Source organism: Solanum stenotomum, chromosome 2 (assembly GCF_019186545.1).
Source record: "Solanum stenotomum isolate F172 chromosome 2, ASM1918654v1, whole genome shotgun sequence".
NCBI lineage: Eukaryota > Viridiplantae > Streptophyta > Magnoliopsida > Solanales > Solanaceae > Solanum > Solanum stenotomum.
This window is the reverse complement of record NC_064283.1, coordinates 55,988,142-56,003,159: the sequence shown is the minus strand read 5'-3', so window position 1 is coordinate 56,003,159 and position 15,018 is coordinate 55,988,142. Positions and strand designations below refer to the sequence as shown.

General features: G+C 36.3%; 1 long non-coding RNA gene across 1 annotated transcript; it reads left to right on the top strand.

Annotated features, from left to right (window-relative positions):
• Positions 1–12,032: 12,032 nt before the first annotated feature.
• On the top strand, positions 12,033–14,097 carry LOC125856750 (uncharacterized). Its single transcript, XR_007445558.1, has 2 exons — positions 12,033–12,656; positions 13,840–14,097. It is a non-coding gene; the product is annotated as an uncharacterized LOC125856750 (long non-coding RNA).
• Positions 14,098–15,018: the final 921 nt, after the last annotated feature.

Genomic DNA, 15,018 nt, shown 5'->3' with positions numbered 1-15,018 from the left:
CATTAATTAACAGTGTAAAGCTTCTGCCACCAACTGTTGTTGCCTCCTCGCTAATTTTGTCATATCTTAGTTTGAAGTTGGAATAGAAGTTGAGATCCAGGATTGTATTTGTGGAATCATAGTACTCAGGGTATCTCACATGTCTCTCCCGCATGAGGCTAAGGATTTCATCAACATACTGAAATAATAAATAATATTAAAGAGTAAAGAAGAATAATCATTGAAAAGATAAAACAAGCGAACATTATAAATTGAAGGTACTAGTAGAGAAAAATTACCCAGTCTTCCCACCAAATGTCCATGCTTGTCATGGTCCTGAAATCTTCTCCACTAAAAAAATGCCATATTGTACACGCAGTTTCTTTGCTCTCGTCAGGTCTACCAGTTTGTTCTTTTCAGCTATAGTCACACGCTTATAAACATTCACATGCTTGAACTCCAACACTTTCTCTCCTACGACCATTGACAATTCTCCAAAGATCTTCTTCTTTAAATTTTGTATTGCCTTGATAAAGGATTTTTTCCTCCTCTTGGCATGTGGAGTATATGGATGCCGAACATTCTTTGATAGAATGACCTTGACCCCCCTCTTGTTTTAAAATTTATTGACAGTCTAACTCAATGTTTGAAGATACATGATAGAATCTTCATCTTGTTTCTTGCACTTTTCATAGAGAAAGCCAGAGCATCTTCTACAAGAGGTAGCCCCTTGGTCTTATCCAGCACCATCACCAACATCAATACCACGACCATCACCCCTATCAAAAACAACTAATTCATTAACAACTCTGTCTCTTTTGATGGTTCTTGCTCCAGCCAATCCCATTTTAACTCTATCCACAACATGATCAAATAAGATTTCAACCAACCCTAGAGTAATTAGATATGGCATTTGCAATTCCTTTTCTGTTGGGATAAGCCATGGATGCACAACCTAAAATTATAAAAATGAGTTATTCGTAGGAATATTTGGGTAAGATATTGCCACATATGTGTCATAAGTCACCACACATGGGTGATATGTTGACACATATGGGAATCTGTAGCAACATTTGTGTCACATGTTGTAACAAAGGGATCTTCTGTAGCAACATATGAGTCACATGTTGCTACATATATGGGTGTATTCTAATAATTACTTACTACTTCATGAGGAGGGTTATAAAGATCTGGAATATTTTTGGCAGTTTTTGTTTTTGATCTCAACCATCTCAATATCCTTGGAGATGAGATCTCTTCTTCTGCATTTACTTGATGGGTCAAATGAGGAATGACTTCAAATGCCCAAGCCTATAAAAAAGGAAAACATGTCACAAATCAAATGTTGAATTTTTCAATATAATATAAAAAGATTAAGAACATTTATGTTTACCATGAAAGCTCATGGAATGCCAAATAAGCTATTGGTCTTTGGTCCTAAAGGTTTCAACAAGTATTTGACAGTTAATTCAAATCTCTCATGACCCCAAGGATAGTTGTTGAAAGCCTTAATATCCTGAGATAAATTCACCCATTTAAGGGATATGTTGTTGTTGAGATCTTTGGCCAAAAGTACATTATGTACAAACCAAAGTAAGCACAATGACTCCTTGTGCTTCCTTGGTGTATCCTCGACATTCAACAAATATATTAAATTGGGATTTTTGAAGCTTGTGCCAACAAGGGACACCAAGTCCTGCTCCTCAGTTGACTGTCTTGTTTGTTATTTTCCTCCTTTCTTTCGTCTTCGTGATTCTTTTTTGACTATGAATTCAGGGACTGGCTAAGAAGGAGGATGGCATTTTAACCTTGAAACTATGGCAAACTCTCTTCTGCCAAAGAAGAGTGGCATGCCACAATAATTAATCAAAACCTCATCATTCTTTTCAGGATTCTGAAAAATGAACCTTCTTTTCAGAAGTTCATAGACCATGGTCATTTGAAAACGTGCATTATTATTCGTTGAAAAATCAAGAAAATGACCAAAACAACTATTCCTAAAAAAATCTTTCAAACCATTCTACTTTACGGTGATCCTGAAGGTGTTGAAAGGTTTTCCCATTGCCGACCTCATAATGCTATCACCAGTAGCATTAGACTACAAATGCACAGGAAAAGTGTGTGCATTGATAGTTTTGATCCCATCATCCTCAACTTTGTTCTTCTTCCTCAACTTCTTTTTGTTTTCCTTTGTCTTCATCAACTTCATTTTTTTTTTCTTCCTCCTCAACTACTTCTTTGTTTTTTCCTTCTTCCTCAACTTCTTTTTATTTTCCTTTATCTTCCTCAACTTCTTTTTGTTTTCCTTTATCTTCCTCAACTTCTTTTTTATTTCCCTCTTCTTCCTCAACTCCTTCTGCTCTTTCTCCATCATTGTTTACTTCATTTTTTTCTTTTTCTCTTTTTTCATATTCTTTTTGAGAAAATTCTGCTTCTAAGTTCTACTTGAGAAGAAAAAACTGCTTCAGATGTTAGTTCTTCTAAAAGACTGGTAGTCGAATTTTCATTTTCTTCCTACAAGTTCTAGTCCTAGGCCTCTTCTGGATCTTTGTGTCAGCTATTTCTTTTGTTAATACAATTTTTCTTTTGACAGGAGCCACTATATTTGTATCTGCAACCACAAAAATCAAATATTTCTTAACAAAAATAACAACAACCAAACACAACAACACAAACAACAAATACGATTCAATACCACACATGAACCAAACAATAAACCACAAAAACCTCTCTAAACCCTAACCAACGAACTACGAATTAAGGTTTTTGAAATCAGATAATATTTCAAAAGGAATAACTATCCAACCTTCCTACAAATAAATAAGTGATAAAACCACTAAAAATGTCCTGATTTAATACCAGTAAGTATTTCTGAAAACCCTAATTAGATTTTACCTGACAAGATATCAACGATAAACTAGAAATGATAAGGTAACGACGCTTTGTTGTAGAAGAGGATCGCACCAGATTACCACCGTTGTTGTAGAAAATATTGCAACAACAACCTTGATCTGTGAAGGAATAATGGAACTATAGAAAGGAAGGAAAGAAGAGACAAGAAAACGGAAATTAGTAAAAATAAATTAAATTTGGAATATGAAACGACCTTTTATAGAGGAGAGGAGAGGAGAGAGGGAAAAATGAAGGGACAATTGTTTTAAACCTTTTTAATTTATTTTTTGAATTTTGACAATTCATAGTGTGACATATGTTGCCACATATACCCTTTCTGTTGGGGCACATGCAGATAATTCTGTGGTGTTTTTAACTACATAGGTTATATATGTTGCCATATACACCAATTTCTTCCTTTCCATCATAATTGACATTTGTTCCAACAAAATAAAAATAATATTAATAATCATTAATATTAATATTATCAGCAAAAATGAATAATTGATGACAATATAATGTTGCCACATATCTCCTTTCTATGACATATATTACCGTATATCTTCTTTTTGTGACATATGTTGCCACATGTATCCTTTCTGTTGGGGAACATGCAGATAATTCTGTGGTATTTTTTACAACAGAGGTTATATATGTTGCCACAGGCACCACATTTCTTCCTTTCCATCATAATTGACATTTGTTCCAACAAAATAAAAATAAAAATAATAATAATAATCATTAATATTAATATTATCAGCAAAAATTAACACTTCACCAATTGTTTTATACAACTTATCAACAAAAAGGTAATTCACAATGGTGCACATAACCATCAATCTAATCAATGGTGGTAACCACAACATTTTCATCTATGAACTTTGCTTTTTTAGGTCTAGGCCTTTGTGGGTCTTCATTGTTACTAACATAGCCACTCCGAGCCTTTAAAATCCCATAATTCCATAGGAGTGAAGCATATTTCAAGCGAAGGGATTGAGAAATAATTCCATCAGATGGTATTTGTAGTCCATCACTCAAAAACTCAGCGTATGCAGCAACAAAATCTCCACAATCACTGCATGGTAAATCATCAATTAGAAAATATAATAAACCTAATATTAACATCATATTTCGATAGTGGTAAGACTAAAAAAATAATGTGATACTACTTATAAACTATTGCTTGCTTGTTAGGCAATACCAGTAACATGTATGACTTCGAATGGGTGAGATTTGTTCTTGCCCTGGTAAGATTCAAGAACTGACCAGTTGGTTCGGTCTTTTTGCTCATAAAATCCGTTGGATTCAACGTACTTTGGCAACATTGTAGACAACTTTTGAATCTCGATGCACAATTTTCTGTTAGTCCTAGATGAGGACATCGAATCATACACCTTTATGCGTCGTTCCTTCAATACACGTTGTGATGGGAGTGTTATATAAGAGAGAGTGAGTGATAAGGAGGAGAACTATCAGTGAATTAGCAGGAGGAATATAATGGTGACAAATTATGGCAGAACAAAAGCGAGAGAGAGAGTATGTGTTAATTTGTTTGTGTGGATCAACTTTACCACTCCTTAGTTAAAACACACGTACTTTATATACATACAGTTGTTAAAGTGTAATACTTCATTGCATTTCCAGAAGTAGTTGCTAGAAACTAAATGCTCATGAAATCAATAAATCATGCCTTGCCTAATCAAACCAATAAATAACTGGATTGCTTGTAGCAGTGATTCTTCTAGTCTGAACATATTCTGGAGTTGCATAGCCTACCGTACCTACAACCTGAGGAATTGCTAAGTCAGGCAATGCATAACGAGACATTTGAAACATTTGGTCTAAAACATGTCATAGACATTTGTACGGCTATATATCAGTTGAGGGTAAAACGAGAAGTTTAAACTTAAAATGTTTCTAAACATAGAAAAAGTCATTCTTTTTTGGGACTGATGGACAACATCATACCCAGTATAGTCCCGGTGAGGTCTACGGAGGGGACACATACCTTATCCTTTCTTATGGAGGTAGAGAGGTTGTTTCTGAAGACCCCCGACTCAAATTGTGCAAATCAAAGAACATCTAAAATAGAAATAGGGAAGAAAAAAGATATTGATGTTGACACATGGGTTAGTCCTGCAGTTGGACCTTGCCTAGCTAGTCCAAAGTCTGATAGTTTTGCGATAAAGTCTTCATCTAGAAGAATATTTGATGGTTTGAAGTCTTGAAATATCAACTAAAAACAAAGACAACAAAGAAAAAATAACAATGAGAAAGTTTAGAACCAGAAATATCAAAGGCTAGAAATTGATATTGCTGACAAAAGAGCTATGCTATCCCTGTTAATAGTCAAAATGAAGTTTGTGTTGGGCTTCTATGCACCAAAAATTCATGTTTTCTCTTAGGGACTTATAGACATAAATAAAAAGGTTTTATTGGGCTAGCTCGGTAATTAAAAAATTCTTAAAACTATCTATTTAATTCTAGAACACGCAATTTTGAAGAAATACAGAAGAGTGCAGAAGCAATTGCCATCCAGATTTCAAAATTGTGTGAAGAAAAGAATGATAGTGCAATGCTCCATATGCTTTAAGCCAAATGTTCCGAATGAGCCTTTTTATTCATTTGGCAACTCGTCCAATAACTATGCAAATACATAATGAATTAGGTATACGAAGCAGGTTGAAGAAACAAACTGCTTTAAGATTGATCGAACATCAGATTTATCTTGGTCACAATAATCCAGCCAAATGATTTTCTCTTTTAACACCTTACCTATCATCCAAACCCATCTCACAACTAGTCTTCTTGTTCGTTTCATCATATTTTACTCATATTCACCTAGTGTATTTTACCATCCTCCAGATGATGATCAATAAAGAATTCACCGCTTTAGGAATTTAGCAACGAGCTACACCTTTTTCTTTAATTAGGAAACTTCGTAGAAAGGAATGGGCTGACGGGAGTAAATAAAACACACGAATTACCAGTTGTGAAGATACGTAATGGATTCTAATATATAAGAACACTTTAAATTCCTTTTTCTCCTTATTCAATCACAAAATTAGAGTTAATATATGCTTAATTTTCTCTACAGAATTGGATTGCTACTTAATTTTCTCGACCACTCTGCAGGCGTCTCCTCTATACTCTCGATTATATCTCTCTTTTTACAATCGGTGAGTTAAAACTTTAAGCTTTACTATTCTCCATTTATGAAGTACTGGTTATGCTTAACCAGAGTCTATATTTTTTCATCTTGTTGCCTCTTTGTACTTATCTATCTAGATTATGTGTTGAAAAATGATATAATATGTGGTGGTCTCTTAGTTGCTTAAACAAGTTTATGTCAAATATGAACAATTGTTATATTATGTAGCTGAAAAATCTCCATTTTCAAGATTTTATTTTACAGATGTGTTCTTCATTGAATTGTTGCTAGTTTGTCTAGTTAAATTCTAAACTTTTTTATTTGTGTAGATGGAATTTGCACATAGTAAATGGATGTATGATATAACTCATCCTAATCGTGCGGGATTGAGGGTGGAATTTATAAACGGGGTTAAAGAATTTATTGCAAAGGTGAAAACTAGAAATGATTTTCTTATAAAAGGTACAATTGGGTGTCCTTGTGCCAAATGCAAGCGTATCAAGTTATTGAAACCAGATAAAGTTGAATTTCATATTTTGAAGAAGGGATTTATGGATAATTATTATGTGTTGACTGTTCATGGAGAGAATGACGCCAATGTAGCTAATGTTAATTTTCAGAATGCGTTTGATGGAGTGGATAATCCTGTAGAGAATAATAATGTTGAAATTCTCGATACAATGAATTATTGAGGGATGATTTTGGGATGTTCCCAGGGGTTCAATCAGAACCAAATTATGAGGCTAAGCGCTTTTATGAAGAGTTAACTGAAGCTAGTCGATCATTATATGAAGGTTCAATGCATTCAAGTTGTCTGTTGATGTTAGATTGCTAAGTATAAAGTCAGATTATTCAATTTCTCAAGCGGGGATGGATTTTATCATTGGGCTTATGAATGAGCTTAATCCGAGTAAAATTGACTTACCTAAAGATTTCTACACGACAAAGAAGATGGTTTCTAAGTTAAGACTTTCATCAGAAAGGATTGACTATTGTTAAAAAGGTTGTATGTTATTCTATAAAGATGATGCAACTTTAGAAAATTTCAAATTTTGTAATCAAGCTCGTTATAAGGAAGTCACAAATGTCAAAAGGAAGAAGGTTCCAGTGAAGGCAATGCATTACTTACCCCTTATACCTAGGTTAAAGAGGTTATATGCATCAATGAGCTCTGCTCCTCATATGAGATGGCAATATGAACATAAAGGCCACCTGGTGTTCTATGTCGTCCATCAGATGGAGAAACATGGAAGCATTTTGATAATGTGTTTCCTGACTTTGCTAGTGAACCTAGAAACATTAGGTTGGGATTATGTATTGATGGATTCACTCCATTTGTGGTCTCTGCGGCACCATATTCATGTTGGCCAACATTTGTTACGCCATATAATCTTCCCCCTGAGTTATGTATGACAAGTCCATATTTGTTCCTAACTTGCATTATTCCAGGTCCATACAATCCAAAAAAATTGATTCACATATACATGAAACCTTTGATCGATGAGTTAAAATTGTTGTGGAATCAAGGTGTGGAAACATATGATGTATTCCATAAACAAAACTTCATAATGCGTGCTGCTCTGATGTGGACTATAAATGATTTTCCTGCTTATGGAATGTTGTCTGGGTGGTCAACTGCTGGTAAGTTAGCTAGCCCATGTTGTAGATTACCTTTTGTAGGAAATATGATTACTCGGTCCTTTTTTAATATTCATAATCTGGTACATTAGGAGGAAACAACACGATTCTTAACCAGTTTCATTGCCACCTACAAGTCACTCGAGCCAGCCAGATGTAGGTCCTCTTAATATTTTTAATCTAGTACATTAGGACAACAAATATATATAAAAATTTGGCACTTTGTTGTTTTTTTTTTCACGAAGTTTATTTTTTGAGCTGCTGATTGGGAATCATGTTAATTATTAGTAGATTTGATCAATACACTTTATGTGCTTCAGTATTACTTGTTCAGGTATAATTTAAAAATTAATACTCACTAATAATTCCTCTCGTAAACTCTATCCTTCTCAGACTACACTGAATATGTTGTTGTTGTAATAATAAGTAAAAAATTAACAGTAGACAATATAAGCTGGATCTTCTAAATTGTGTTTTATGTGTGTAGGGGCTCAACTACTTTCTGTTTGATCTTGTTGCAATGGAATTTGGTTGTAGTTTTTTTCTTTGCCTATGAGAATGGATTGGTATAGCAGCCTTATATTTATGCTTCTGTAGTATAAGGTTATAAAGTTGTATAATTGATGAATTAAGAAATTGTTGTTTGATGTATTTATTGTGATTCCATTAGAAATTTACTGAAGCAAGTTTATGTTAAATTTAATTTGGTGGACTGCTTATCATGTAAAGTCGATTCTTATGGCTTGATAGGCTGGTTGAAATGTATAATTATACCTAAGTAAACAGAAATAGTTTCAACTTCTGTTAACCCAATGTATCCTTGTGCATAATTTGAGTATCTTTGTAGGCAATGAAGAAGGCATCTGGAAAGCGTTGAAAGCATACAAATAAGAGGAAACAACACGAGTCTCAACCGCCTTCATTGCTACCTACAAGTCACTCCACCTAGCCAGGTCCTCTTAAGGCGAATTCATTGCCACCCACCTTTCCTCCTCAACCAAATTTACTGCAATCTGTCGCTCCTACTCAACAACATTCACCCGTTATTACTCATATGTCGACATCATTACCCCTAGCTTTCCTCCCCTGTCAACTTCATTACCACCTTGTTTTTTTAGTATACCACCATGTGGACCTATCCAAAATAACTCCACAACTTCTCATGGCAGAAGTACAAGTCTTCCTAATAATATTGTTCCCACAACTTGTAAAAATTCTTCTTCGAGTTGTCATATAAGTAAAAAAGGCAGCTCCTCATCTCTGCTTTCATCATCGACTCAAGTTGTATCTCCAGCATCATCGACACCTAATATATCTAGGTCAAATATTGGAGTCCTTGTACCAGCATCACCATCTATGATCAGTAGTAATACTACAAGACTCAAAATGCTGGAGATATTGGAGAATATGATGCTTTTCATAGGCTGATTATCCTTAGGTAATCTTTACATTTTTCTTAATTTGGTGAATGTACTTCTTACATGAATTAAGTTTAATGCAGGTTTGCGCCATCATATCTTGGATCGCGTATGGTTGCAGAATCTATTACACCATTCTTCGATGATGCTTGGGGTAGATGGAAAGAATTTCCCTACAATATTAGGGAACAAATGTAGAATCAATTTAAGTTACAAATAAAATTTATTCTTATATCATTTATCAAATATTGAATTTTTAATCTAATGATATTTTTTTATTGTGAAGACGAAGTGTGTATGGCAGCTATGTTATGAGAATAAAATAAATTTCATTTATGAGAAGAATGCTCGTATATGAGTTATTGAAATGTTGTTTGAAGCTCGAAAAAATAATCAAAAGCCCAGTTGGCTACGAGAAGACATATGGGCTAAATTTTTGGAGAAACGAAGTACTCCTGAATTTAAGAAGTGTGAGAGAGCAAAGGCAACTCGGGCCTCTGTAAAGGGTGTCTCTTTACACACCAGAGGTTCTATGAGTTTCGCAGCCCACAAACGAAAAATGAAATTTTTTTAATTGAATCTCCATACTTTTAACTAAATGTGATTGAACTTCATAAAAGGTGCAGAGGTGTCTATTCCTGAGGTATTTGAGGAGACGCATAAGAAAAGAAATAAGGATGGTACAAAGGGATAATGGATAGAACCACGTGCAGAGGAGACATTTGTAAGTTATAACACTTCAATATTATTTTATTTAACATAATCTTAGAATCTTAGATCTCAATGGCAATAGGCAATCCTTAGGCCTTCTTTTCTTCGTTCTTTCAGCTGCCTTGTTCCTTTTTTGCTCAATAGTGTCCATGCTTTGTCCCTAAGTTCAAATACCTGAAATTCAAGGAATTATATCATTTATTGAGACAAAATATGCATTCGAGGACACTAAATCTATTAAAATAAACCCCTAAATGAGTCCAAATCATGGACTCATCACCTATCCATCGCCTAAGTGATCTGCCCTTTAAGGGAGCATTCTCGAAAAATTAGGTGAGCCAAGGGACCATTAGATGTGTCGCCTAGTGCCCTTGGAAAGCCAAGAGGGGTAAGTTGGCGAGCCAAGTCGTGTAGGTTAGTTAATTTTAAGTTGAAACTTTAAGGGTCTTTAGTTTTCTTCCAAAATTGAACCTACATTATTTTACTATTTTCCTAGTAAGTATATAAGATTTTTAGACTCAAATTTCCCCCCAATTAAATCACTTTTAAAGAATCAAAAAGAAAATCCAAGAGTTCATCTTCCTCACAATATTTCTCTCTCTAAAACTCCAAAAAGAAGAAGAGTAGAATTGGAGCTAGGGTTTGGTGATTTCAAGGCTTCTAACTCAAATTCTTTGAAGATTCATAATCCAGGTATGGGAGATTTTCATCTATGGGTAGCTTTCACCCATAGAGTCCCTTCAAAACTAGATTTCAAAGCTTTCAATTTCCCCAAAAAGTTAGAGTTTCATTCTAAGTCATGGGTTCCTTCCTCAAACGTTTTCAATGATTGATTTATGATGGATTATGATTGAATTGTTGATTAATTGATGATTTATGATGAAATCCCCCCAAGAACCCATGAATTTCCCTATATTGCTAAATTGTGACTTCATGATGTAGATTTATTGATTATAGAAGCAAGTGAATAGATTATGTCTATATTGATTTGAGTTATTGAATCGTGATATTCTCCTTATCTAATGAAGTAATTCTAGATGTAGGGTTGAATGTAACTCATGGTCCTTGAAGGGCAAATTATGAGGGTTTGTACATGTCTATGAGGATTGTTGTATAATCATGATGTATGTTTCTATGCCTTGTGAATATATTGAAAGTAATGTGATCATGACTAAAATGCAATTGTGTTATTATTGAAAGGTTATTCTCAATTATACACTTTTGAATGATGATGATATATTGTGAAAGGTTTCTTCAATGTAATGTTATACCTTGAATTAGTAGGCTTAGGGTATCCTCTTCTTGTGTAATCAAAAGTATCTTGACTCAATGAACAATGAATTGGTAGACCTAATGGTGGTAGCCCTTTCATAAATGATTAATGAATTATTCTAAGGCGTTGTCTTGAATCGGTAGACCTAATAGTGGTAGCCCTTTTATGATGTGTCTATGAACTACTATATTGATGAACCTTGAATCGGTAGACCTAATGGTGATGACCTGTAATGACCCTTATGGTCATTTCTGTGTCTTGCCTTCTGTGTGTCATTTAGAGCGTTCCTATAGCGACCCCAAGTCATTTATGACTTGCTGGGACTGACAGTTCGGTCACCTGGTCGTTCGTTTGGTCTTGGTGTGAGTTTTTGTGTTTTAGAGCTTATGAACCTTGAACGATCATTTTCGATCAAAAGTTCAAGAAGATGACATCGGAATCCAATTCTGACGATTTCATCAGCTCCAGAAGGGTCATTTTAGGCTAGTAGCGTGGTCGACATGACTCCCGAGGTTTTCAGTGTGAGTCGGTGCGATTAGGCGTTTTAGCCTTTGAAATTTGACATAAGGTTGACTTTGGTCAACATTCTGAGTAAACGCGCTCGGATGAGAATTCCGTCAGCGTGGTTAGCTCCGGAATGTCGAGTTTGGTCTAGATTGACCTTTCTTTTGTGTCTGGAGGTTTTCGATATCTTTCCGAGCCCTTTTGTGGGTTTTGACTTAAAAGGGCTTTTGGAAGTGGGACCCACTTTTTATCGAAATGACCTCTGATGGAAATTTCGACTGCGCCGTTGAGTCTGAAATATCGAATTTGGTATGGTTGCATATCTCGTTTGCGTGCACGGGGTTCCGAACGAGATCGAAGCACCCCGTCGGAATTTAAAGTTTTGGAAATGTTGCAGATTTTCTGCAATAAATTGCAGAAAATCAGCCACATTTCCCAAACTTCAAACTCTCATCTCTCTCTCATCTCTCAACCGATTTGGGTGATCCAAAAGGCTAAGTTGTGAGATTTTTCGAGGGCAACGTGTTGGTGAGCTCGGATAGTGATTTGGAGTCCCCGTTTGAGGTAATTTTCGAAAAATACCTGCTGCCAGACCTCTTTTTGTGACTTGATTTTGGAAATTTTGAGACTTGTTTTCTTAGCCATTTTAGATCCGATTTTGGTGATTTTTGAGGCTATCTTGAGTGGTTTTTCGAGGAGAACATTGTGGTGTTGTTAGATTTTACTGTAGATCGCTCGTTTTTGGTAAATACACTGCTGTCCCATTTCGATTTTTGAGAAAATTTGGGTTTTAGTTGTATGTTGGTATTGTGTTGTTCCCGAGCCCCGAATTGTGTCCCATTATGGGAAATGAGCTGGGGGAACTGGTTAGGACCCACTTTTGGGGTTAATTTCGGAATTTTCTGTGTGGGTCCCACGATTCCCGTTTTGACTCCAAAATTGACCCGTCTCTGTTTGTTGTGATTTTGGTGTCTAAACGACCGTATTAACGTTGTGATACTATTTTTGATAGCGGGGAAGCGTTTCGAGACCATTCGGAAAGGAAAATCTCCGGAGGAGTGATTTTGGAGCGCGTGTGATCGGCTTTAAGGTAGGCTACGGTTTTTCCTCTCTTAGATTGAGCTCGAGAATGTGAATGCATGTTGATTAGTTGGGATTTGGGTTGGGTAGTCATTGAATCTTGCATAGGTGTTAAGAAATCATGTTTTCGGCCTATTTCGGGAATTATCCGGTAACTGTGAGCATGCTTTGTGTTATTAACGGACCCTCCTCGCTATGTGGAGTGCTTGCATGCTTAATTATTGTTTATTTGAAGAATGTTGGGCCTTAGTTTAGGTTTGACTAGGGCTTGCCTTAGAAATACATTATTCGGATCCAATAGGCCTTAGTTTTGCCCCGACGTCGCTCGGTCGGCTTAGATCCTTGTAGACTGGTGTAGCAGACTTGAGTCTGATAGCTTGGGCCTTAGTTAAGCGATACTCTCTCTCCGACTATAGTTATCCTTATTTTCCTCGATGTTACGGCTTCACGAGTTACATCGGCGACACTAGTTCTACTTCGCGATTTTAATTTGATTTTCGATTTGGTTCCAAGGACTTTCATTGATTGGCTATGTGTGGACGGCGTTCCACAGATATTTATGAGTATGGATCAATTGGGACTCTTTCAGCAGCTACATTGACACTTATATAGAGCATCCGGTTTGAGGTCCGGCCTCTATTGCCCAGATACTTATATAGAGCATCCGGTTTAAGGTCCGGCCTCTATTGCTCAGACACCTATATAGAGCATCCGGTTAGAGTTCCGGCCTCTTATACTTGATACTTGTGATTGGTTACTTGGGTACTTCTGCTGAGCATCCGGTTCGAGGTCCGGCCTCAGTGCTGTCAGATTCTACTAATTAGGGTTGAGGTTCTGGTTCGATGTTCTTCGTTCTTGGGTTCTTTTATGCAATTCTCTTTAGTTATAGTTATTCTGTGTACTCGTCGGGCTTATGGGGGTCCGTTCGGGTTTTTATTTAACTTGCGCACGAGTGTACCTTCTGGGCTTATGGGGGTCCAGTTAGGTGTAGTTAGCTTATAGATTACTTTAGTTAGTTCTTTGTACACTCGTGTGCATTTCATTGTTAGTTAGATTTTCGTTCTTGACTTCGGTTTGCGTATTCCTTCTTTTCATATTGCCTTTACTTTTCAAGTTCAGTCGGCCTATGATGCCTACTGGGTACCTGTTGTTTTGGTACTCATGCTACGCTCTGCATCTATTTCGTGATGCAGGTCCGGGCACTAGTAGCCAGCGTTGATCGAGCTTGGAGCAGACTGATCCGGAGACGGGAGTGAGCACACGACGTTTTGTACTATTTCAGTCTCCATCTGTATATATAGACTTGTCTTTTACCTTTCGAGACAGTCCAGTCTCTGTTGTCCACTTTTGGGACTTGTACTCATTTTGTTAGTAGCTCTGTACTAGTGACTTCCAGGTTCTGGGAGGGATCTTTATTTGTATATATGTTTTTGGTTTGCTTCCGCCTGTTTTTATTGTTATTTGTCTACTCTTGTTTAGTTTCTACCCTCAGACCCATTACTTGTTGTTCCGGGTTACGGGTTGGCTTACCTACTAGTGGGTTATAGTAGGTGCCATCATGACTTGAGAAATCGGGTCGTGACATGACCCTTTCTTGAGGATTCCATGAGCTATCCTAATAATGTACCTTGAATCGGTAGACCTAATGGTGGTAGGCCTTTCACGTGTAATAATGTTAATGAGAATGAACTACTCTATTGGAATTTATAGGTTAGCACCAAGTGGATATCCTAAGGTGGAAACTGCCCCCACTTTAGGCCGGGTTTCAGTGAACACCTTCATTATCCCATAACAATATGCCCACATAGGTTATTAGCTCGTGGATCCACCTAAGCTAAAATATTATCAGTGCTACCTTAGGCAAGTAGACCAACCCTTTACGCTGTGAGATAGTCGCCGGATTCCATGGTTTGCTCACATGGTCTATGTCGGTTAGGGCGTATTCCCTTCATGTGAGTTATGTGCTATCATGAAGTTCTATGAAGTGTGGATGGTAGTATGGGATGCCATCCATGTATTGCACGAGTAGGCTTTGAGAGTGGCTATGGTGTGTTTCTCTAATGTCATAATGTCTAATGAAATGAATATGATCATAATGATGCGAATGAGAATGTGGACATTAAGGCTTAATGTAATGATGAATGCTTAACTTGGATTATTATTATGAGTTGCTTTCCTTGTCATGATTTATTGAATATGAATGTTCCCTTGTCTATGAGTACTAACTAAAGATGAGGATGAAGAATGGTAAGTATGTTCTTGTGGCCTCAAAGTGGTACTTAGTAGGAATTGTATTATGGGATGTCATTCATCATTGCACAAGTATAACTTAGGGTTGCCTTGGAATGATGGTTCTAATGTGTTATAATGAC